General features: G+C 37.9%; 1 protein-coding gene across 3 annotated transcripts in view; it reads right to left on the bottom strand.

The window, feature by feature from the left end:
* ESR1 (estrogen receptor 1) overlaps positions 1 to 22987 on the bottom strand; it is a 284618-nt gene that overhangs the window by 107193 nt on the left and 154438 nt on the right. The gene's annotated exons all lie outside the window — the stretch shown is intronic.

Below are 22987 nucleotides of genomic sequence, written 5' to 3'. Positions count from 1 at the left end.
TAATTTAATACCAGAATTAATATATTATTATCATTTAATACCACTATTATTATATTATTCCCAATCTGTCTGGAATTTGGGAGTCATGCCAGGGACTGAGTCCTGGCAAGAATAAAGGAGATGAAGACATATCAACTGCTTAAACAATTATGTTCTGAGCCTGGAATAAGATGATCTGTCTTACTGTGTCAAACCAGGTATTTTGAAACACAATTTTAGGGTTCATCTGATCACTCCCCTTTTTTTTTTTTTTTTAATTCTTTAAGTTCTCTGGCTTGGTGATTGTATCTCAAGAAAAATTAATACACTAACTAAATATTCATTACTTAATAGAATTCATTGTATGATTTGCTTCTAACACCTTCTAACTTTTTAAATTTTCTTTTTTCAGGAATGATCTTTTTTTCTTCTTCATACTCTGTTCCTCTACAAAATGCTAGTACAACTTCAGTAGTTATTTTTCCACTTCCCAAGACTACTTTAATGTAGTGTTAAATATTTCAAACATTTGCATAATAACCTTTGTTTTGTTTTTCAATAATTCCACATTATTCACGGGGTATTAAAAAACCAAAGCGATACACTAGAAGTCTTTAATTCAACATGTTGAAGGAAACATGAATGCTGATTAGTTAAGAATTAAATAAAAACAAGAACTAATAAAACTTGCTTCAAGGAAATTCCCCTGCATTCGTTCCAATGTTTCCTTATCAAACACTAGTGAATCCTATAAGGCAGAAACTGTTATAGTCCCCCACTTAGCCGAGTAAAGAAATTTAGAATAACTACCAAGCCCAGGGTCACACCAAGGACAGCAAAAGAAATTTGAAGGTGAAATATGTCATATAGATTACTATTAATATTCTCATTGCCTCCAAGTGTATCAGGTCAAGAGGACTATGAATTATCCAGTTCATTTTTCTTAATGCTCTTTCCCTTCTCTTTCAATCCCAACAAATCAACACAATCTAGGATTTCTTCATGTCTGTTCCTGCCACCATCCTAGTTCTCACCCCTAACCCTTCTTGCCAGCATCAGTGCAACAGCCCCTAATTTGTCTCCTGGCCTACCTTAGATCTCCCTTCCAATCCAATTAACTGCCAATTAATTAATCTCCATTACACACTGTTTTATCCTGTATTGTCTAAATCCCTCCAAGACTTTCTTAACCTATAGCAGGAGTTGTTTAGCAAGATCTGAAGATGATTAGTGCCATATGGGGATATCAGAAGTGGAGTGGTTAAGGCTATGTTTTTATATATGTGTGTTGGTATTAGGATTAGGGAATAAGTAGAATTTACTTACTAGTAATATAAGGAAGAAGGGGTTTTTTGTTTTTGTGGGTTTTTAAAATATATTTTCTTACTAATTTCAGAGAGGAAGGGAGAGAGAAAGAGAGATAGAAGCTGCCTCCTGCACACTCCCTCATTGGGGATCAAGGCTGCAACCCAGGCATGTGGCCTGACTGGGAATTGAACTGAAACTCCATGGTTCATGGGTCAATGTTCAACCACTGAGCTGCACTGACTGGGCCAGAAACAGTTTTTAATAGTCAACTCCAGCCATTCCAAGGCCACTATCGTGGCCAATCACATTATGCAAGCCCAGTCGGGGCTCTCCTTCTTCTCAGGCCCCAGAGCTAAGTTTTCATTTGCTGTGACAATGAGGACTTATCAGTGATAGAAGTGAACAGTTGCAGCAGTACAACTGAAGAAAACTTAATTAATATGCTGTCAGCCCTGCCTGGTCATGCATGTTCTATTGCAGAGCATGTACCCACATGTTCACTACAACCCAAGTCTCCATCTGCCCTGTTGAGCTGATGCTCTCTGACCAAAAAGCACTTGAAAAACACAACTACAAAATAACATAACAATTCTTCTCCACAGTTAGCATATATTTTATAATCAGGAAAATAAGACCCATAAAAGTTACTGGTTTTTAGATTAATTCTTCTGTAAGTGCATAAACCACATTAATCTCTCTCTTTTCCAAATTACATTGGAAAATTATAATTTACTAGAGGCCTGGTGCATAGATTCGTGCACCGGTGGGATCCCTTGGCCTGGCCTGGCCTGTTTTGGGGCCGGGGAGGGACTGAGGGAGGGCTCCCAGGCATGTCTAGCCCGTCTCGCCCAGTCACAATGGGCCAGACCTCAGCAGCAAGCTAACCTACTGGTTGAAGTGTCTTCCCCCTGGTGGTCAGTGCATGTCATAGCATCTGGTTGGACAGTCAAATGAACTGTCAAACACAGCATATTAGGCTTTTATTATATAGGATTTTAATGATATTTGCCTCAAATTTAATTTTAAAAAGGACTGCATTGTTTCTATTCTGACTTGTTGCTCTACTGTTTATTTGTTTTTTAATGTCCCTTGTGGAAGCTAAAGCAACCAAAGAGATAGCCTTCATATAAGAGCACAGTGTTTTGTAATTTTCCCAGAAGTCTAGGCAGGGAGGGGAAATTGATCACAGATTACCACACCTTAAGCCACATGTATAATCACACTGCCTTATCCCAGCAACAAAAAAGCCAAGAGTCAAGGTCCAAATCAAGTAAGGGGGTAAGTCACAACCCACATGTGTTCTCAATGACATACTTTTTGATTTAAAAGTATAACGTTCACTCTTAAAACTACTGTGTATTTAAATAAAATCTGCTAATAAAACTTCGCTTCTGCAGACAGCTGCGGCAGACTGTTCCATGAGAATCTCATTTATTAATAACAAATTTTATGGGATGAGGAGAAAAGCAATCCTTATTTTTTCTTGCCTGGCTCAATTCCCCTGTAATATCTTAGTGATGAGTCTCCTGCTGGCAGGCATTCTGTGGTCAAAGGAATAAATAAGACACCAGGGCTCAGCCTGGGACGCTTTCTTCTCTTTTCTCTATTCCTTAGCATCTCTGCAACTCAGATTCTTTGGTTTCCTTCTCTAACCTGTAAAATAAATAGTCTCCCAACCTCCCCAGGGGTCTCTTCTTTGTCGGATGCTGCTCGGTGCAGAATTGGAGAAAATAAAGTGCCGTTGTCTCTGATGTGGATACGGATGAGTCTTCTCACCCTCACTTGAGTCACCCACACCCAATTGCATGCTCTTGAACAGAAGTGCCTGCCAGTGGGACAGTCATCATCAAACAGCCCCAAAATTGAATCACAAGCAAGTTCAACCCAGCAGGAGCTTCAGCAAATCCTCAAGTGGGTGCCTGTCATGTTTCTCAAGGCTTACAAGGGGGTATTCTGTTTTATAGACTCTCCTTTGTGAACTTTGTCACCTTAACTATATTAGAGGCCTCTGACTATGCCCTATAACCCCAAAAACCTAGTGCTGGGTGAATTAGAGGCTCAATAAATCCATGTTCCATGATGAATTTATCCTGGTGGCTAGTACAAATCACCGGGGTTCCTTTCTTAAAATATCACTCTGAACAAGTTCTAAGACTAGAGAATGATGAAATGAAGAATTATCAAAAGCCTCAATGATGACAAAGTTTGACCACCCTATTGTAAGAGAGCTCAGCTATAGGAAATAGCTCATTCTTATCCCTGATACTTCAGGAGCAATTCTATCTCACCATACTACACCTAAGGAGTTCCCTGTTGCCCCGATCCAGAAAATTCCTCTCTGAAACATGTCACAATTTCGTTTCTCAATGATATGGGCTGTGCCTAGTTCTTTGTATTTCCCCCTAGACTTAATGCTGTGCCTGGTAAATAAATTCCCTTTCCGAAGTAATGATCAATGAATGTTTTATGCAGTGAATTGAATCAGCGCCTTTCAAAGAAACAGCACTCCATTGAAGGCAGCAGCATTATCCCAGGGCCAGCTTCTCTACAGAATCCCCATTTTCCTTTTCTCTGACTAGATTTCAGTGTTAGCAACTCCTCATTCAATCCAAAGTAGCAGATATATTATGCTGTGATTTATTCCTGAATATCAAATCTCTCACCCCATCTCATTTGAATTCCATTACTCAGTCTTCCAAGTTCTTATCTACTTTAAAAAAAAAAAAAAAAAAGTAATGCCTCTGATGCGGGAGGCCTCTCGACAACTGTTGACTTCACCAAGCACCCACTGGGTCCTCTACTTACAGTTGCTGGAGCTGACATTGTATTGCAAATTTCCTAAGCAAGCCAGGTTATCAAATGTCAAATGCTAAGTTTATGCTGCTCCAGAGCACATGTCCTTCAGTGGGCAGGCACTTAGCAACCTGACCTAGCTTCTAGTTTCCTATATAAACCTGGATTCTACTGCTGTAGAGAGGGAAAGAGCAAGACAGAGAAAGAACGAAGCCTGGGGTCAAAATTCAAAAGCTGATGTCAGTGATCATTAACATAGGGGAGCAGAAGAATCTCCATAGTAAGTGGCCAGAACACTCTCAAACCTAGATGAACTGCATGGGTCGCCTTTTAAAAATCTGTGAAAACAGTTCAAGACTTAGCAATGCATCAGGCAGGGCTAACAGTCCAATCGTAAGTCAACTGTACAGAATGAGGTCCATGTCATCACTTGACTTTTTGAAGTCCTAGTACTTTCTAAAGGTAAGTATATGGTACATTTACACAATAGAATACTACTTGACTGTTAAAAAGAAAGAAAGAAAGAAAATATTCCCCTTTGTGACAGCATGGAGGGACCTAGAGAGTATTTTGCTAAGTTAAATACTAACTTAAATAAGCTAGTCAGAGAAAGACAAGTACCATATGAGTTCACTTGACATGTGGAATCTAATGAAAATAAACTAACAAACTAAATAGAAATGGACTCAAATTCACAGAGAACAGACTAACAACTGTCAGAGGGGAGAGATGTTGGGTGAAAAGGGTAAAGGGATTAAATATAAAAAATTCATCAACACAGAAAAGATGAGTATGTGCCTCCCTGGCCTTGCCCTTATTGCACCTGCATCCATTTTTAAAAGCCATTTATTCTGTTCATGTTCAGTCGGTGTCAGAAGTTAGGATAAAGGATTGAGAATCAGAATGAAGACTTCAGCCCAAATGAGGAAAAAAAAAATGCTCCTCTGGCTATAATTTCAGGAAAACTTCTTAGACTTTATTTACAATTCACAAAATCAGAATTAGTATGCCCGCAAGGGAGATCCAGATGAAACAGAGTCTAGGCTTTCCTGGTGGATGGATTTCCCCAGAGCTTGCAGGAAGGCTTTTGCCCTTTTTCACAAAGGCTAGTGCCACATACATACCAACCTCATTATTTTTTTAAATTCTTGACAATTGCCTAGCCGAAATGGTTGAGCATTGACCTATGAACCAGGAGGTCACAGTTCAATTCCCGATTAGGAGACATTCCTAGGTTGCAGGTTCCATCCCCAGTGTGGGGTGTGCAGGAAGCAGCCAATCAATAATTCTCTCTCATCACTGATGTTTCTCTCTCTCTTCCTCCCTCTCCTCTCCCCTTTTCTCTGAAATTAATGAAGATATATTTTTTAATAATAAATAAAACTTTTCACAATTGATAAGTGTCTTTTTCAATATGACTACATTTTTTGAAATGTTGATGGTCTATAAAGTATATTATTATTGTGATGATAGGTCTCCAACAAACAATCTGAAAATATCCTGTTTCAATGGGCAGGGCTTTGATCCAATTCCAAAGGAAGCTATGAGAGCTGAACACGTGGGTTTTTAGGTTTATTCAAAGGGTTCCCCCAGTTTCTCAGGCTTTCAGCCTTCAGGAAAAGGCTTTGTGTAATCATTAAGTTCATGAAAACTGCCTGAACTGCTTGATGAGGAAAGGGTAGAAGTCATTACAAGCAAGGGGATGGACTTGCTTTGTACCTGGATTAAAAGTCTTTTTAAAACTAGAAAGAATATTAAGTTGAGAGTTTTTTCAATGGGATATTCAACCCCATATGTCCCTTAGAGATGATACTGAGGTGTTCGTTATAGATGATGTGAAGGAAAGCTTAGCCAACTACCTGGGTAGCATATTTATGCAATAATAATTTAAAAAACTGACAAACAAAAGAGAAACAAAGGCTTAGCTACATAGAAAAGACTGACAGCTGTCAGAGGGGAGGGAGTAGTGGGGACTGGAAGAACGAAGTGAAGGGATTAGGCAAAGAACATATTGTATATGCATGACACACACAGTCAACAGTATGGTGATGGCGAGAGGGGAGGGGGGTGGGGGCTTGGAGGATGTGGGCAAAGAGAGGGAAGGGACAGTAGTAATAAATATTTTTGTGGGGTTTTAAATATATATATCTATATATTGATTTCAAAGCGGAAGGGAGAAGGAGAGAGAGATAGAAACATCAATGATGAGAAAGAATCATTGATCAGCTATCTCCTGCATGCTCCACACTGGGGATCAATCCCACAATTCCCATGTGTCCTGACTGGGAATCAAACCGTGACATCCTGGTCCACAGGTTGATGCTCAACCACTGAGCCATTCCAGCCAGTCTATAATAAAGTTTTTAAAAATAAATACTCATCACCCCTCCCCCCCAAAAAAGAGAAAAATGGTCTCTTGTTGAAATGGCTATTTTTAGGCTGAAGTTCACCTGTTCTATCCTGAATGCAGAGCAGTATCACTGTGGAGGCCTATTGTACTGTATAATGTGGAGAATGATTTGCACATCATTGCATTGAAACATCTGAGATATTAAATCCCATTTTATAAATGAAAGGCTGGCGGAGGTAACATGGCTTAGCTCAGAGGCACACAATCGGGGACTGACAAAAATTAGAACTCAACACTGCTAATCCCAATGCTCATGCTCTTTTCTCTGCTATCCTATCCCAAAATACTAGCGTGATTTGTCAAATTTCTAACAAAATGGTGAGCTGCCTTATGGCTTGTTGACCCAGTGCACAGGATATGCAGGATCCCGTTATTATTTCTTGATATTATGCTCATTATGAGCTATTTCACATCAGCTTCATTGCACATAACACAGTAACCTGAACATACTAGCAAATTCTTTCATCATGCGTGATGATTTTTGACTCATTCAGAAGTTACACATTTGGCATCATTAAGCAGGATGGATAGTTCATTTTAGTCAATAGGCAGATGGGTTTCAAATGCAGCAATATATAGATGATAACGTCAAAAAAAGACTGAAGTCTTCTTTTAATGAAAAAGTAGACACGAGTACAAAGGATAACCTGAGAACCTCAAAGAAATTGTAAACCCTAAATTGCAGGGAATGGAGCAGAGTTAAAAGTTTCTTAGAGTAGACAGGAGAAAAAGAAGAAAATTGGCCCACTAAAAATGATGAGAGAATTGGAGACAGGGGTAAGAAAATAACAATTATTTTCTCCATGATTTTAAAGTGAATGAATAGAACACAGAGCTGCTGAAACTGGAGGTTTTATTTTTCAGAGAGAAAGAACATAGTAGAGGAAAGAAAAATTTAAGTTTGATGAAAGGTCCTAAATGGAAATAAGAAAAATTATGGGGTAAGGGGGTTAAAAATGCTACTTTGAAAATTATAAGATTGTCACAACTTTTTAAAGGAATCATTTTTGAATTAAGGACCTTATTACTAAAAGGATGTTCTGGTAATTTAGTGATACATATCATTTTAGGGTTAGTAAGTAAAAAGATATAATATATGTTATTCTATTTCATAAAATTACAAAATCTGAAATATCACAGCCATATTTGGGAGAACATAATTAAAACTAAAAATATATGGACTGAAATTAAAGGGGGGGAAAGATCATTTTGGTTACCAGGTCCTATCAGAATAAGTTCTTCTATTTAATCTTCTTAGAATTTCTAATAGAATAAGCTTCCTAGAGTTATTATCTCTATATTATTTATTAATCTTTATAATTATTAAATACAATAACTAGCTTATATACCAAGAATATTAGTTATCTTAATAGTTTTTCTTTATAATTGACATTAATTGAAATAGGTGAAACTTAACAGAATGAACATGTTAAAAATAAAGTGCATGCATCTATGAAATCTTAATTATAATTACATAATCATTTATGATCATTTTCAGTAGTTCTTGGCAAAAATAAATGAGCATAATGAGTCCCATTAATGGGCTAACAAATTCTGTTTACACTTGTGAGCAGGACTTAATAAAACTATTTAAAATAGCAGGAGAGCATGTTAAGTGAAATACTAGGTACAGGTAAAAATCCACATCATTGTGTGCATAGAGGCAGAGTGTAATGAATGAGATTACAAGTTATTTGAGAATGTAACTCTCACCAAAAGTCAATAAACACTCAACTAGTACAATGGCTACTTTTGGTTTTTTATCAGTAATCTAGAGGCCCAGTGGACTGGTGGTGCACTGGTGGGGTCCTTCGGCTTGGCCTGTGGGGATTGGTCTGAAACCAGCTCTCCAGCATTCCCCAAGGGATCCTGGATTTTGAGGATGGTTCTCGGGTGACACACCACGGAATTGGTCTCCCTCCTCTCTGGTTCCAGGTGTGTCACCGGAAGAACTGCCGCTGCCAAGTCACCACAGCTCAGCAGCTTCTGCGTTGAGCGTCTGACTCCTGGTGGTCAAGGGGCATTATAACTACGGGTCAGACCATCAGATGGTCAGAGGGTCACTTAGGCTTCTATATGTATAGATACTGAGCTAGTAAAATGGCTACTTTTAGCTTTTTAGTAAGTGAAAATGACATTAAGGTCAATTGTCTCCCACTCCTAACATCCCTGTTCTCATAAGGCTCTGCAAGGATGTTTATATGGACGTGTTATTAGCGTATGAGATCTGTCCCTCCCCGGATTTCTCAAATGTCATATGCAAGGCAGTGACCGACACCTTGTTTTCCTCTGTGGGATTAGAAACCTTGGGACTATTTTCACCAGCTGTTCACCTCTTCCATAAAATAATATAGATTTCAGAGGGGATAATCTCTATGATTACATTGTTTTTAGATGGTTCACACAACAAAACACTATGAATTGAGTGAGATGCTCAACACTCTAACAAGGGAGATAACTTAAACACAGGTAGGCTGAGCAAATCACATAAAATTAACTCAGTCCACTGAAATTAACCAAAACTCATTTCAACTGAATTTAAAAATTAAGGGGTTCGTAAAGGAATTTTCAAATGTTATAGGGGATACAGCGTAGCATCTACCAACCGCACAGAATGCTTTGGATTTGCCTTTCCAACATGTTGATGTCCCCTGATTGTTAACAGAGCTCAGTGGAAGTCTCTGGCGATGGAAATGTCCCCTTGCTGGGCTGTCCAATGTGTGAGCTACTAACCCTGGTGGTATGTGGCTGGAGCGACTGAGGATTGCAGTTATAATCTTATTTAATTTTAATGCAAGTTTAAATGGCCACAATGGCAAGTGGCTACCTATTGGGCCATGTAGTAGACTAATGTGCCATGACTAAGTAACATGTGATGATGTGTAACAGTGCTCAGGGGGGACAGGTAGCAGCCACTGGGGCAGGGTTCAACTCTGGGTTGATTAGAATCAGCTAGGGCATTTGGAAACAATTCTGGGATGCACCCCAGGAAGTCTAACCTAATTGATTCGGGGAGGGGTAATGCAAGCAGTATTGCTCTCTCTAAATCAGAACAATCAATGAGCCTGAGGAGAGATGGTCCCAGGACGGGTTTCTAGCCCTACATTCATTTTACTTCACTCGTGGAGGCAGCCGTGAGTGGGGACGGAGGCCTTGCCGGAGACAAAGCAGGTGACCCAAGAGAGACCACACGGGTTGAGGCCTCTGATGGATTTTCAGAGACCGTTAGCGGGAGCTACACACATATAGGAGAGTGAAACATTGGAAAGATACAGACAAAGGGGACAGGGGAAAGCTTACAGAGTGTGAGAAAGAAGTATGACACCCATAGCAAGTGAAGTGGCTAATACAGTGATTGAAAAAAATGTAAAGAAAAGCCTTAGAGGCTGATACCCTGACACTGGCTCATGCAGTCACTCCATCTAAAAACCCTCCTGGTGGCTGAACCCAGTCTTCCTCGCTACACCCCTCGAATGCACTGTCTTGCATTGACACACACTTCCTGAAACCCGTTTAAATTTCCTTGTCTTCCACTGTGTCTGGTCTTGGGTATTCCAGGGTCTCTCTCCCAGCTTCAGCTGGCCCTCTTCCTTGGTCCCACCACCAGCTCAAGTTGGAGTCTCCCCAAGTTATCATGCGATTCACCTGAATGGCTAGCAGATGCCTCAGGGAGTCTGTGCCGAAGCCGAAGCCGTGGGGGTTTTCCTTTGAGTTTCCCTGCCCTGTAATGGGAGAGAACCCATGGCCTTGGTGTCATTAGCACCAAGCTCTCACCAGCTGTGCTAACCCGTCTCTAAGTCTCAGGGGAAGTTTAAGGTCACAGAGATTAGGCCGCCTTTTTCCATTGTGTTCTCTGAAGATAGGGTGAATCACCTTGATTGCAGAAGTTGCCCAAATAAAAAATATTTCAACTTTGCAATTTTGGGGGGGAACAGTGTGTACTCCCAGTGGATGTGGAGCAAGCAATCAGCATGGGTGACCATGGATCAGTTACAAAATCCTTGTGAAAAGAAACCTGATGGTCATGGGATGTCTTGCTGAGAAAAAAAAAATGACTTTAAACATAAAATCATCAAACTCTTTGTTAGTTATTACCTTAAGAAAACACAATCAAATAACAGAATGGGACATAATTCATTGTTTCTAAACAATTTTTTCTCAATTGTTTGGAAAGCTTTCATTGTTTGTGAAATCTTTGTTCCTTAGTTATCTCCACTAACCTTCAAAAGGGATTGAAAGCATTCTGTCAGGGATTAAAAAAAAATTTAACTTTTTCCCTCCAGCTTCATGAAGTACCTCCTGAGTGAATCACAGTAACCTTTTGGTCATTGGTTTTAAACATGGAGAGGAAAAAGTATATAGTTAGTAGCTTTCATGTATTCTTACCATTTGCAATGGAGGCTACCTCCCATCATCAAAAAACACACATATAAAAAAAAAGCATTTTCATTTCCAAGAAATCTGTCATTTAATAATGATATTCCAACATCATGATGTTAACATTAATCAAGCTCACTCCCATGGTATTTCTGAGTTCACCTAAAATATAGTTAAGTACCAAATGAGGAATAATATAATTACCAGTTGTGAAATGTGTCAGCTAAGTACAATGATAACAATGTACACAATTGCATTGTAAGGTAGCTGGTCAATCTCACTTCTAAAAGACAGGAAGAAACATATAAAAAGAAAAATAACTACAATAAAGGAAATTTCCTAAAAAATGAAAGAAATGAAGTAGACTCTTAACTTATATAAGAATATCAAAGTTGAGCCTTAGCTGGTTTGGCTTAGTGGATAGAGCATCAGCCTGAGGACTGAAGGGTCCTTGGTTCGATGCCTGGTCAGAGTACATCTCCTGGGTTGCAGGTTCAATCCCCAGTAGGGGGCGTGCAGGAGGCAGCCAATCAATGAATCTCTCTCATCATTGATGTTTCTATCTCTCCCTCTCCATTTCTGAAATCAATAAAAATATACACTAAGTGGTCAGATTGTTATGATCTCTGAATGCATAATATAATAGTTTGGCCACTCAGTGTAGACTGACCACAGAGTTGGGATTTTAAAATAAGATTTTTCCATGTATAAGAACTGCATTATGGGTTATTAGAAAGAAGCAGAGGACTTACAAGCCAGAGGCTGGGGGCCACAATCTCCTGATCCCTTGACATTTCAAGATTTGCAAGCTTTCCCTTATTCATAAGTACATTGAGTGGCCAGATAATTATGCGTTTAGAGATCATAATAATATGGCCACTCAGTGTATATTTTTTAAAAGAATATCTAAATTAGGTTTTTTATTGTATTCATAAATAATTTATATACATGTTGAAAACAGAAAATACAAAGAAAAAAAAAGCAGAAAATAAAAACTATAATTGGCCGAAACTGGTTTGGCTCAGTGGATAGAGCATCAGCCTGCGGACTGAAGGGTCCCAGGTTCGATTCCGGTCAAGGCACATCCCCAGTAGGGGGAGTGCAAGAGGCAGCTGATCGATGATTCTCTCTCATCGATGTTTCTAGCTCTCTGTCCCTCTCTCTTCCTCTCAGTGGAAAATAAATAAAATATATTAAACAAAAAAACAAAAAAACTATAATTGCTTTACCCAGTGTTAACTGCTGGTACCTCTCTGTTGCCTATCCTGCCAGAATCATTCATTCATTCATTCATTCATTCATTTATTCACTCTCTTCTTTATGACTCAAGATAAGTTTATATAAATTAAAGTGCTTAAAAACTATTTGTAATCTATATAATACATTTCTATATATCATAATTTATAATATTTAGAGTTTATATATATACATATATACATGTATATATGTATATATATACATGTATATATGTATATATATAAACTCTAAATATTATAAATTATACACACACACACACACACACACACACACACACACATATATATAAAATGATATCTGAACCAAACCAACCACCATTGGATTGATTTTGACAATTTATATCAAAAGTCATAGAAAAACATGCTTACCTTTTGATTTAGTAATTCAAGTTCTAGGAGTAAATCCTAAACAAATAATTATCATTTGCAAAGATTTAGTGAGAAAGTCATTCATAATCTTGTTTAAAATTTTGAAAATCAGAAATAATGTAAACACTTCAGAGCTAAGAAGAGAGATACCCTGTTGGGGGTAAATGATGATGGTGAGGGCTGATCACTAACAGGGTGGCATGTTGATGAACTCATTCAGGGTTATAGATTTAAAAGAGAAACATATTTAAGATTATTTTATTTCCATGAAACATAACAAATCTATATAATTCACAGAGAAAATAAAACACTAGTTATTAAAAAGAAAGAATGAATATAAATACCAATAACTAAGGAAATAATTAAGTAAATTATGATTTGTCCTTACTGGAATATTAATGTAGTTACCCTAAAAATCATGTTTTGAAAGCTACCTAATGGCTTGGGGAAATATTAAATGAGTAGGCAATGTAATCCCAAAGCTGTAAGTTTTAAAAAATATTTGACATCTGAAACAATCAGATCATGTAATATTTAAGCAATATGTATTTCAAATATCAGTAAAATAAGATAACTATGAATTATTTTTAAATTTAGAGAAAATGAAAAATGTTACTGAACGTCATCTAAAAAGACAAAATAAATGACAAGTTCTATAAGGTTAATGGGCTAGAAGGCTATCATAATGATGTCAATCCTTCCTAAATTAATTTATAAATTTAATGAAATTTCATTAAAAATTGATTTTCAAACTCCTTGGAAGCAAAAATAGGCATAAATAGCAAAAACAATTTTGAAGATGAACAAATTTCCTTTTAAGAAAGATTATAAAGTCAAAGCAATTACCAAGTTATGAAAATTAAAACTGGTATTAGTGAAGGCATTAACCCATAGAGGAAAGAAATAGCCGAGAGAGCTCAGAATCCAATTCACTCATTTAGAGGAACCTCATGTTTACTAGAGGAAGCGTTACAGATCAATGCGGGGAGACTGCACCATTCCATGAATGGCTCTGGGGCACTTTGTTTATGCCGATGGAAACATAAAATTATATTCGTACCTCATGTCATACCCAAAAACCCCTTCCAGCTGGAATAAGTAGTAAAATGTGAAAAAAAAAAGCAATAAAACTTTTAAAACAGAATATAAATAAATTACTTTATGGTATCCAAGCAGGGAAGGATTTATGAAACAGAACTCAAAGCACAAATGAGTTCTGATAAAGAAAAAGTATGATAAATTCTAAAAATTAAGATTTTCCATGAAACAGGGGATAGCATAAGCAAAGCAAAGACAAGCTATATATTAATCTATTTAAAATACATAAATTAAAATTAGACCATATAAAGAATTCTGAAAAATCAATAAGAAAAAGAAAACTGATGTTTCTGTACATTTTTCCTGCTGGCATTCTGTTGCTATAGTAGTGGGACATAAAAATCCAGGGCTGTTCTTTGTATGTACTTAAGGATTTTTTTGAATCCAGTACGTTTGACTAGTTCATCTTCATCAAATATTAAAAATGTTTCATGAATCCTAGATAAAATTTACTAGCAATTTATTTTTAATGGTGATTATGTATTTTTCATTTCCATTGTAAGAGTTTAAATTATTTTCTTTCCTAAGTCAAAATTAACCCTTATTAATACACTGTCTTTAAAACAGTCATCTGTTTATAAAAAAGCTTATGCTTTTAATTTCCTCAATTGACTAAGTAAACTCTGATTGTTATATAGTGTTGATTGGGTTTATTCTTCTCTGCTTATTTTACCAACATTTTTGAAATATCTCTTAGTCCTCAATTTCTTATTCTTTCCCTAAAATCTTCCCTTAGGAATGTTTTATAATTAAACACACACATACACACTTTTCAAAATTCACTATAAAAAAGTAACGGTACTGAGCTATTCACACATGGCTCACTCCTGGAGGGGAGTTACATGCCTGGAGGAGAAAGAATAATTAGATTTCTTATGATTTTTAAAATATGGTGTCTAGTTTAATCATTTATTTTCATTTGGATTATCTAGATAGATATGAGATAAATGGATATTTAAAATACAATACTAAGCTACTAGTTTGACTGAACTCTATCTGGCACATAGCTAAATCCTTCACCTCATTATATAAGTGTTTAGTAAGCAATGACACATTAAACACAACACCAGGCCGTTGGCTGCATGCTGGTTGTACAGCACAACCAGGCATGGGCACTCTGAGACCATGCTGGGCATGGGATCTGGTGACAGAATGGAGGCCACAGCTAAGTGGTTGGTATAGCCATGGGTAGGTGACAGCAAAGTTGGTACACAATTAAGATTCTAGCAATAAGAAAGTGAGCAATCAGATAAATAGCCTAAACATCAAAAATCAAAACTTCGTATAGATGGGACATGCCAAAGATTGGAAGTGGAAGTGAGGCAGAGAACAGACTTGAAGACTATGTCTGTCCTTCAAGGGAGCAAAGGTCAAGCAGGAGTCAAGAGCCACGATAAGCCCTAGCCAAGTAGCTCAATTGGTTAGACCCTAGCGACCCTGCTTGTGACCCACCAGTTGAGAACTGCTGCTGTAGAGCCTAAGACCATCAGAAAACACAGGTATTTACATTACGATTCATTAACAGTAGCAAAATCACAGTTATGAAGTAGCAACAAAAATAATTTTATGGTTGGAGGTCACCACAACAGAGGAAGTATATTAAAGGGTCAAAGCATTAGAAAGGTTGAAAACCACTGGGTTAGAGTATCATCCAATACACCAAAGTTTCAGGTTCAATTCCTGATGAGAGCACAAGCAAGAATCAACCAATTAATGTATAAATAAGGGGAACAACAAATCAATGCTTCTCTTCCCCCCTTCCTTCCTCTCTCTCTAAAAAAGAAAATCAGTCAACAAAAAAAATAAATTGAATATTAAAAAAAAAAAAAAAAAGAGCCAAGATGGCAGAAACTGCTCTCTCAGAGCTGGAACTGACCACACACCCACGCACTCAGCTTGTCCTCAGGCTTCGGGGTTCAAAAAGCTCAGGAGCTGGATGAACACGGAGGCTCCCACAGTGACTCACCTGCCCTTCCGATTAACACCAGGAAAGAATCTCATAGTATTCAGGGGGAAATGGGATGACTCCCAGGGAGTCTAAGTGAGTAAAAGACACGGGCTTTTAGTAAACGGAACAGTGAAGCTTCAGGTTGAAGACGACACAAAGTGACAAGGTGTGTTCTGTAGTCAGTGAGCAGACCTGACCTACAGCCAAAGGTTCCTGAGGGAGAAGACCCTGAAGAAGTAAGTGGCTCAGAAGGTGAAGTCCCAATGCCAGGGTTAGCAGGAGGCTAAATTGTAGGTTCCTTGGGGCTTGGTACCACATTTTATATATAACTGATTATTCAAACTGAATTTAAAACATAACTAATTACCTAGTAATTCTGGAATAATTGTGATGTTGACATTACTACAATGAAATTGAACCTTATTAGATGAAGTACATAAGGCCAAAATTGAGTGTACTTTTATTTTTTACTTTTCAATTACAGTTGGGATATACCCTGTTTCCCCGAAAATAAGACAGTGTCTTATATTAACTTTTGCTCCCAAAGATGCGCTAGGTCTTATTTTCAGGGGATGTCTTATTTTTTCCATGAAGAAGAATACAGTACACATTTATTGTTAAATGAAAATAAAGGAAATTTATTACCTGTATATGGTACGGTAGTACGGTAGTTTGTCAACACAAACCAGACACAATGTGAATCCTACAGTATCAAGAACTTACTCATTTATTCAATGACAATCGTGTCATCATCTTCTGGAACATCATCATAATAATCCAATTCCTGAATTTCCTGGTGAATTTCTTGTGACTCCATTTCTTTCAGAATCAGTGGACCAAATCTCTCATGTTTAGCAATAGCATTCTGAGACAGAGCCTAGGGGGGCCTTATTTTTGGGGGGATGCCTTATATTTCACTCAGAAGGAAACCTGTAAGTAGGTTTTATTTTCAGAGGATGTTTTATTATCGGGGAAACATGGTAATATTATATTAGTTTCAGGTGTATAACATAGTGATCAGACATTTTATAAATCTACTCTTTATTACCCATTATAACCAACTTTTATGGAGGATTTACTGCAAGCTAAGTATAACACTGAAAGCTATACATTAATTCTTATTAGGTAGGTGTTTATATATACTATAATAACCCTCATTTGATAAATTAGAAACAGGGATCTGGAGAGATTAAGTATCTTGTGCAAGGTCACACACACGCATCACTAGCCAGAGCTAAAATTTGAACCCAGATGGTCTGAATACTAAAGCTAAAGTTAATCACAATGCTCCACTGTATATGAATAATAACTAGAGGCCCAGTGCATGAAAGTCATGCAAGGGGCAGGGTCTCTCAGTCCAACCTGCACCCTCTCCAATCAGGGACCCATGGGGAAATGTCTGACTGTCAGTTTAGGCCCTGCGGGATCGGGCCTAAACCAACAGTTGGACATCCCTCTCGCAATCTGGGACTGCTGGCTCCTAACCAGTCGCCTGTCTGATTGCCCCTAATTGCCTCTGCTTACCAGCCTGGTCGCCTCCTCACTACCTCCCTGCCATCCTAGTAACTCCCTAACTGCACCTCTGTTGACCTGTCTACCCCCTAAATGCCCCCCCTGCTGGCCTGGTCACCCCCTAACTGTCCAGAAGGAAGTCAGATGTCTGGAAGATGTCCAGTCGACCAGGTCAAATTAGCACATTACCCTTTCATTAGTATAGATACCTAACATCTGTATGCCAATATGTAATGATCCAAATATAACTCATGCCTTTGCTTCTCAGAATAGCCTGGTGAGGGCAGTTGGTATTTTCACACAGGTATGCATTCTATGAGATGGGAGCCATAAAGAGAGGGAAATAAATCTAGGGTGGGCAGGACTTCACTTGTCAACAAGACATATCCTCAACAAACTAGCCAGAAGTCAACAAAGTACAAAGAGCCAGCTGGCGAACTTGAGCTTGCTTAATTTCTGAGAGCAGTGATATCAGCAAGGTTAAAACAGGTGGGTGAGCTGAGACAGCGGGAATCACTAGGCCAACTCTAACCTAGGTTTCTGGAGGGACTAAAGGGACTTGGTCATCTTTTCAAGTGAATGGCCTCTTTCCGCCATTAGATAGCCTGCACCTTGTGGTCAGCTAGTGACCGCATTGGACCTGTCTCTCCAACACCTTCACGTGGTAAATGCTAAAGGAAGGTACTTTCTAAACAATTTAGGTGAGGTTTGGACTTGGCCTGGCATTTGTTAAGTAAAATTTTCTAAATAACACTGCTAAAATGTTAATACAAAAGAAATGTAATAATACCTGGTCTTTCAAAGCAGGCTTTTAAAGATCTAAACACTGAAGGATAATTGTGTATGTTTCTCATAAATTTTTATGTGTTCAGGCAGCCTTAAACTAAAGCACATGTTGCGTCTAGGTGTAACCAGAACATTTCTCCACATATAACTCCAGGCTTTACCTTAGGATTTCTCTTAGGGCGAGAGTATATTTCTGTGATTTCCAAAAAGTCTGGCTACCAGTGTGTTGGATAAGTTTTAAGCAAACATCACCAGACTGGCTTTTGTGATATTTATTCAGGAACCTGTGCAAATTCACACTGTCTTTTTAGCTTCTTTCTTTCTCTGTGGCACAATGCAGAATTTAGCAAGTTTCCTCAGGTCCTGGGACTCAAATCTTAGGCGTGACTATGGCATTTCTAATAACAGAAAGCTTAGCTATCATCTCAAAGTCAGATCTCTACAAACTTTTCTTTGAATTCTGTCTCTTATATGACTAAATAATTTATAATGATATTATAGCCATCTGCTCATATCACTGTTCATATCAAACTACTTTTTTGTGACACTCTCCCCTCAGAAGAAATTCTTTTTCCATGCTAATTAATGCAGAGAATAGATTTATAGTTGTCCTTTCCAACAGATGTTTGCAGTTGCTAGCTGCTCTTCAAATTTGGCTGGAAATATAAGTATAACTGCTGAGGTTGTTTCTTATATTCAGAAACTACCTTTAACTTTAGATTCTGATCTTTCCCTATGTAGTCTGAACTTACATCATAAAACATAATTTTCAAAAAATATCAACCTTATACAATACTCTGACGAGACAATCTTGAATTCTTAAAAAAAAAAAAAAAACATAAAATTTAAGATTTGAAAGATGCTTTTGAGACCACTGAATTTTAAACCCATATTTTTCAGATGTAAAAAGAGAGTTCACAAAAATTGAGTTCTCTGCCCAAGGGCCCTTGGAAGAGCCAGACTCATACACTTGACCGTTAGCCAGGATTCCTTCAACTGGACAAAGTTAACCTTTTTTTAAAAAAAATACCAGAATAGCCTAAACAATTAAAAAAGAAAACAGGCTTTACAACATTATTGAAATTATTATCTAAAGATAGTGAAAACCTTTGGCTTAAAGAGGAAAAAAAACTATTTTAATTTTAAAAATTAAGCAATATAAAGCAATTAAATATTCAGTCATTCTTTTTAAACTATCCATCATCCTTTCCATATAAATGTTTTTTATACTTCTGCTGAGTAACTAAGCCAAGTGTGTTGCTTCGTGTTTTTGTTAATAGTCATATTTTTGTGTCCACAGTAATTGTTCCTAACTCATAATTTGTGTCTATGTGATATGAATATCTTACTTGTGCATGTTGCTATCTTTCGTGATGATCTAAACCACTTAGGTCATACAATACAATGAAAAGAGCACTGAACCAAGAGTTCGGAGTCTTGGCTTCTTGTATGAGCTGCTAACTGGCTGCATAAGTTGGACAAGAACAATGAGCAGAAAAACAAAGAGGTGGACAAGGTGACCTTTACATTCTTTTCAGCTCTAGACACCATTTATTGTCCTAACCACAATCATTGAAACAAAAATTAAATACATGAGAATTCATAAAGTCTTGGGATTACAGAATTCAAAAGCCACAATTCATTCATACAATTACTGCCACCAAAGTGCTGCTTTTTTTTGGTTGTTGTTACTCCTCAATCAAGGATATTTTTCCATTGACCTTTACAGAGAGTGGAAGGGAGGGGGAGAGACAGGCAGAAACATTGATGTGAGAGACACATCAATTGGTTACCTCCTGCACCTGCCCTGAGCTGAGCAAGGCCAGGGATGGAGCCTGCAACGAAGGTGCGTGCCCTTGACCGGAACTGAACCTGGGACCCTTCAGTCCTCGGCCCAAGGCCCTATCTATTGAGCCTCACCAGCAAAAGTAAAGTTCTGCATTTTTTTAAGTTCTATCCACAGAAATGGTCCTTACATGCGAAAGTAAAGAACAATTTACTTTCGCAAAAGCAAATGATAGGAACAAGAAAGACCCTTTCTGAAATGTTTGCCAGGCCTTCAGAAACTGTCATCAGTCAAAGTGAGGCATGGTCACTCTTGGAAAAGTAAGTGGACAAGAGCAATGAGCTGAAACACAAAAAGGCAGGCAAGAACCAAAGCCGTGACCTCTCCATAAGCAATGAAATTATTTCAGCATCAAAAATTAAATCAGGATTCTAACTATAACAAATAAAAATAAAAGCATGATTACCCATGCCTGCTGGTTAATTTTGTGTACGCAGTGAACGTAAAGTAGCCTTACAGTTGATTGTGTTTTAATGTGCATTCCTAAGCCATTGCAACATACATGTGCATACACAGAGCCCACATCTAGATAGCTCAGTGAAATCCAGCATCTCTGAAACCAGCCTGGATTTTTCCAGAAGCACTGGCCCACATCTACTCCTAGGTTTTCCTGCCTTATATCATCTATATGAGAGAGGCATGAAAATAAAAACAAATATTTGTATTCAGCACTCCAACAGAAGCTGCTGGAATACTACATAGAAGATTCCTATAGTAAATGAAGCCAGAGATCCCTTCTACATGTAAGAGCCTATGGCACTCTGTCTATAAACTTTTTAGTCCAAAATCTAAAAAGTGGATATTTCGGGTTGTCATAGATTGTAAAAATTGTCCCAATTTTCCAACCCTTGCCACCTAACTCTGAAGGTCCCTCTCACACAGACTGAGAACTCAGCCACGTGGCCTGTTCTGGCCCACTGCACATCACCAGGTAATGTGAGCAACGGCTTGATTGAAATGGGCTTGTGATTCGGGGCTTGCTCTCTTGGTGCCTCTGGCATTATCATGGAAACGTGCCTGGACTAGCCTGCTGGGTGAGAAGCCAAACAGTCAACCCAGCCACTCTGGCTGAACCAGCCAGTTGTCCTCAGACATGTGAGCGAGCCCCATCAATCTCAGCAGCCTCCTAGCTGATCCCCTGACATATGAATAACATCCTTACTGTTGTACACCATTAAGATTTTGAGGTGAGGTCCCGGTATGCAGTGAAAGTTAACTGCTATACAAGTTTTAACTCCCAGATATTTTCTCTTAATCAGAAAAAAAATAGGACTCATGATTTTCAATCTATTATTCATAGTGTAGCACTTACAGTGTACTTTCACTCTTGGTCACTCATTCTGTTAGTTCATGCCATATCTGGTGTTGACTGCCTATTACACAAAGGCACTGATCTGAGGGCTTGCAGTACATCACTGAACAAAATGTGGGAGCATGTTTTATTTGTGTGTAACCTCCCATATGGATCTTACAGACATCAAACTATAAACATAATCTAAAAATTAATGACACAATGTTTTGAAAGGTGGAAATGCAATAGAGAAATAAAGAAGTAGAGAAGGGTTGAGTGATTGAGAGTGCTGTGGGATGTGTGGATGAAACAAATTGCACTATGAAAAGGGATTATTAGAGTCAGGCTCATTGGTAGGCATCCTAACAGATTAAAACAATGTCTTCCTGTAAGAAAATCAGGCACTCTAACAAACCGTAGGGCACTTCAGTGAATTTATTCAGCCTTGCCATTAAGTTGGGGGTAGGTATGTGGTTCTTGCTTTTATCTGAAACTAAAGACTTGATGTCATGGGTAGCGATTCAATATTTTTATTGATGTTTAGAAAAAATTAATTTCTATGTTTAAGCTGCCCAGATGATAGATCAAGTAGACTAAAATGTTAGCAAACTAATTAGATAGATATTTTACAGATATAAAATACATTTACAATGATATGTATAGACACACAGACTGGCTTTGTGCAGTTAAATTATCTAGAGTTCTATTTAAAAACAGTGGGAAGACTTTTTATTATGTCTTTGCATATTAAAATTTTTGTTAAATTAAAAATGAGTATTCATAATTTATACTTATGCAGCCAGCCTGTATCAGGGTATTAATTAGGAAAAACAGAATTTTTTATGAAGTGGGGTCAATGTATGGGTCCCCTAAAAGAAAAAAAATGTTTTGACATATTCACACATTGATTATTTCAGCTTTTAGAGAGAATAGAACAGACTGGGCTTAATCTACCTCCTAGCACCAAAGAATATTCAACCTAAACCCCACTGTTTCAAATTGAACTTTTTATGAGTAGCTATTATATTCCTGTCACTTATCGAGTTACCTTAAAAAGCTATTTGTGAGTTTAATTAAGCCTGACTAATTCTCCAGCTATACAAAGCAAGATGAATTCCTTGAATGTTTAATCCATTTATGACTCAAAGTATCATTTTCTTAATGGGGCTGTTAAATTCTTAAGATTAATTACCCTTTAAATTCAGGCTGCTTTCTCAGACATTCAAGACATATAGTCACACCTCACATAACATTTCATCTGTTCCTCAGGAGAACTGATTGCAAATGCTGTATTCACAACCTCAACCCGGCAGGTTTCTGACAATGGAACTCAAGAATCTTTGATGGTTAGTTTCTTAACAATCATGCACACCTTCTTCCTAATTTCCACCCTGGATTTTTGTTCTCCTTCCAAGTAACAATGAGCTAAAGGTTAGCTGCCCTCTCTCTGCATAGTCACTATTCTTTTTCATTGCAACTTTGTTGTCCTTAACTTATCCCAAGTCTAGTCTCATTCAGAGAGCTTTTCCCCATTGTGATCATCAGGGAGCCCATTGTCCATCTGCCATCCTTGGTATCATCCTGAAACGCTAAATACATCCATAACATTTTTCATTTATAAACTTCCTATTTATTCTTTCCCTCTATTTTGAAGGCTATGCAAGACTAGACTACAAACACTGTTCTTTAAGACTAGATTCCTAAAATGCAAGGTCAATCAGCACTGGATTCCTTAAACACACACACACACACACACACACACACACACACACACAAAACACAAAACACTGGAAGCTTGGAGACAGGAGGGGACAGAAAACCACACATACACAACACCCACAGCCACTAAGACACAAGCACGCAGGTGCAAATCCTGATGGTCTTGTGTTTGGTCAGTACTCATTTCAAGGCTCCCAACTCTAGATGCTGAGATTATGCAAGTTGGTGAATAACTCAACTTCGAAAGGAAAAAGCTGCCTTTTGATGGAAATTCAAATTTCTAAGACATGTTAAG

The sequence above is a fragment of the Pipistrellus hanaki genome, assembly GCF_964339955.1.
Source record: "Pipistrellus hanaki genome assembly, chromosome: 7".
Taxonomy (NCBI): Eukaryota; Metazoa; Chordata; class Mammalia; order Chiroptera; family Vespertilionidae; genus Pipistrellus; species Pipistrellus hanaki.
The sequence above is the reverse complement of the archived record's forward strand: the minus strand, read 5'-3'. Positions and strand labels throughout refer to the sequence as shown.